Here is a 3,867-nt window from a genome sequence, read left to right as displayed (position 1 = left end):
TTTTTGTTTGTTTTGTTTTTTTGAGGAATTGCTACCTTTTGTTTTGACTTTCATTGCATGTTGCGACTGCTGCTCGCATTATAAATGACCCTTGTCTAATCAGCCTCGACTTTCAGGCAGCTCACGTCTGAGTTCCTGATACCAACTGCATTGGCGTGTAATTGAAATAATGTCGACCTGACCATGCTTACAACTTACAAGTACTTTCTGGGCAATGCTTGGGATTTTCTTGGTTTGCCGCTCGGCATATTAATTTCTTCATTTGGCTTTTAACTGTTATGACCTTTCCCCTTTCGTTTGACGATTTCAATTCCGATAGAATGAGCATGATAGTCGTCAACGGGCTATGTTGAAGCTCTTTTAACTGTTTGGTTACGACTCGTAAACTCGCAATTCAATTTATTACTAAGTAACTAAGTTTTGTTTTTTAATTGCTGGTACGTTTTCGGTTCAATACACTTAATGCTGCTGCCTGGAACGTTTCATGCGATGAATTGAAAGTTCTGACTCTTGGTCACCGAACGCATGAAATACAGAGTTGGCATTCAATGAGTACTTACAGGAATTTGAAACCGGTTCCTAGTCGTTACCATAAATAATAAAGATAGGAAGCTCTGCGTTTAATAATGACCATGTTCTTACCTTATCTTTGCAGCTCCCTATTTTCTTAATTGTTTTTTTTTTCTTTTTTTGTGATTGTCAATTTTTGTAAATACATTATTATTATTCTGACATTTGCTTGATACTTGAATCACTTTATGATTTTGTGTGTGAGCTTCAAATAATATTGCACTGAATTTGTAATTTTAATCAACATTTTTGATTGAATTTCCATATTCATTTATTTAATTGCTCTATGTTAAAAAATAATTGAATATGGGAAATGGATTTAACTTTAGTAATTTTCTTAAAATATTAATAAATTTCCAACTTTTTCTTTATTACCTGACACCATATATGGTCACTTTCCCTGTCATTTTTTCCTTTTACTTTTTTCACTTAAATAAATAATATTAATAAATATTGCATGTGCGAGACATTGTTACTAAGACACAAGCACTGTTTGTTTTTTGCCAACGATGTCTGCTTGGAGGTCAAGAATCGTTTTGGGCAGACAATTGAACAGTTTTCAGTTTGTTGCACTTATTGTCGATTTCCTCTCGAGGCCAACGGTTGTTCACTTTTGTTTTGTACTACTTTTATTGTTTATCAATTTTCTTTTGGGTTGCTAACTCACACACAGTCCATTAAAGTTCTTTTTCTGACATTTTTACACCTCCCATTTGCTGTTCATCACAACGTGGCGTATACGTAACTTATTTTGGCTTTAGCTGCGTTTGACGCTGAAAAATTGCCGCTTTTGCTTTGAGAGGCAATTAAACGCTTCTGTGCCGAATACTTAAGACAATATATATAGTCTTAAGCTCACTCATACATGCATATGCATGTATATGTTTGCATTAACATGAAACTTGTACTTCATATCAACTGTGTGCGCCTCAAAGTATGCAGCATACTAATAAATTTGGGTACACCTACGCAGAGAAAGCCTTATTAGTTAATGTCTGTGTGGGAGTGGGAGTGACTGTGTGGGAGTGTGGTGTGTGTGTTAAGTCGTGTAATGGACTAAATTTCACATGCGAGCGGTCGTTGCTTAAATCAATTAAGTTTTTGTTTAAGGAATAAACGAACGCGAAGTGAACTCGTGCGTGTCGTAAGTGTTTGGTTGCGAATGCTGTGAATCATCATCATCATGTAAGCCAGGACAAAACACAACACTTTGCCATCCGTTTAAACACTAGACGTGATGTATTTGCCGCCGTATTGTTAAAGTTCTGTCAACCACAAAGAAAAACAGTGGCTGAACTTTGTTATTTGATTGCTCAAGTTGAAGTCAAAGTCTCGGTCTCTGTCGATGTATGTGTGTTCAGCTCACATTGTCACTACACTTGACAGCGATAAGCTCTCTGTCAGTTGTGAAACTTAAGGAACAAAGTCAAACTGGCTCAAGACCAGCGATAAATTGAACAGATTGATTCCTGGAAAAAACACGGCAGTTCAATCCTTGCAATTTCAAATAGGTTTTTTGAATTACTGCTTTGAAACTGATGCGGTGTTCTCTTAGGATTTCTTATATCCGAACAGGTTTTATTTGTTTGTGTATGTTATAGCATATATAAGAGCTTCTTGTGTCTATTGTTGTTGTTGTTGTTGTTGTACTTATTTCACGCCCAAGCAAATGCTGTCTTTGTCGTTGTCTTTCCTCATAAATCGCATCGAATTGTTGCTGCTGCTTAATTTAAACGTGTTGTACACATGTCTATGACCGAATGACTTTGTTGTTGTTTAATATTCCCTTTTTTGGTTTTATGCTTTTTACAAACAAAACATATGTGCACAAGAGGGAGAATTTCATTAAAATTATATGTGAAAAGTTGTCGAGAGCAGCAGGAAATTACTTCAGTTGTACTCCTTGAAATAGCTACTAAGGGTTCAGCTAATTGCGCTTTCATACTCGTAAATCGTACAGAAAACGAGAATCTGAACGTATCCTTAGTCTTGTGACACAAATACTTGGCTATGAAAGCCGCTTAGCCTGAAGGCGTTCTTAAATTTTCTATTTTTATATATTTATACCTGTTACTTAAAAAACAAGTAAGAGGGTATATTGTACCCTTTGGAATGTATGTAACAGGGAAAAGGAGGCATCTCCGACCCCATAAAGTATATATATTCTTGATCAGCATCAACAGCAGAGTCTATATAGCCATGTCCGTCTGTCCGCCTGTCTGTATGTCTGAACAAAAGGATCTCAGAGACTATAAGAGGTAGAGCAACGAAATTTTGGCACACAAATTTCTATATACCCCACGCAGATCAAGTTTTTTTAAAATTTAAGACACCGAAAATCGCGAAAGTCCCCCACACCCACAGTTTTAAAGATAATAGAGTTTTTATGGTATTAAAGGTTATCTATTAATATTATCTATGATATCACTTAACCGCAGCAAGATCGGACAAGTAGAACGGGAGTAATAGCTGACCAAAGTTATTAATAAAGTTATTATTTCAATACAATCACCTAAAGGTATGCAGTAGTTTTTATTAAGTAGTAATTTCATTAAAGTACTTTTATATATATTGAAATAAGTGACGGGTATCCCACGGTCGAGATCTCGACTTGTTTTTTTTTTTGTAATCTTTTTATTGTCACAAAATTGTTTGATAAGCCACTTTCCAAGACTTGTTAATGCCGAAAGCACAAATTTGCCACGCATCGTAATTTTCAACTGCGACGCAATTGCGTAAGCCCTTAAACTTATTTTAAGGAATGGTATTTTGTTGTCGTCCTTCAATTAATCCAGTGTCATAAGCCTTTTTGTTTCGACTTCTCACAGGCTGTTTTGATTGGGGATTTAAATGTTGATTGCGAAATCGATTTATAATTTAATCCAATTAGACAATTATAGAGAAAAGTACATTGTACAATACTGCCTGCTACTGGCTTTGACTACTTGTTTTCTTCTTACAAGATTCTCGAGTCTCCATAATCGCTGCATTGTCAATTGAATTCCAAGACTGTTGCGCACGAATGCCTGAGAGGTTTGAGAAGCTTGATAAATGATTCGAGGACGCAAGTGTAACTATTTGGCCCATTTTAGAGAGCACAGCCTTCTGACCTATATCAATAATTCAGTTATGTTCTCGACGCGGTAATTAAAAATTGAAAGCACGTTGGCAGCGTGCAAAGTGTTGCCTACTTTTAGGCAGGGCATAAATCACACGGATACGGCAAGACACGTGCGGGTCGTAAAGGCTAGCGCCACATTAAGCTGTCAGCACGACGCGGGCATAATTACAAATTCC

The sequence above is a fragment of the Drosophila innubila genome (genome assembly GCF_004354385.1).
Source record: "Drosophila innubila isolate TH190305 chromosome 3L unlocalized genomic scaffold, UK_Dinn_1.0 0_D_3L, whole genome shotgun sequence".
Lineage (NCBI taxonomy): Eukaryota > Metazoa > Arthropoda > Insecta > Diptera > Drosophilidae > Drosophila > Drosophila innubila.
This window is presented reverse-complemented; position numbering follows the sequence as displayed.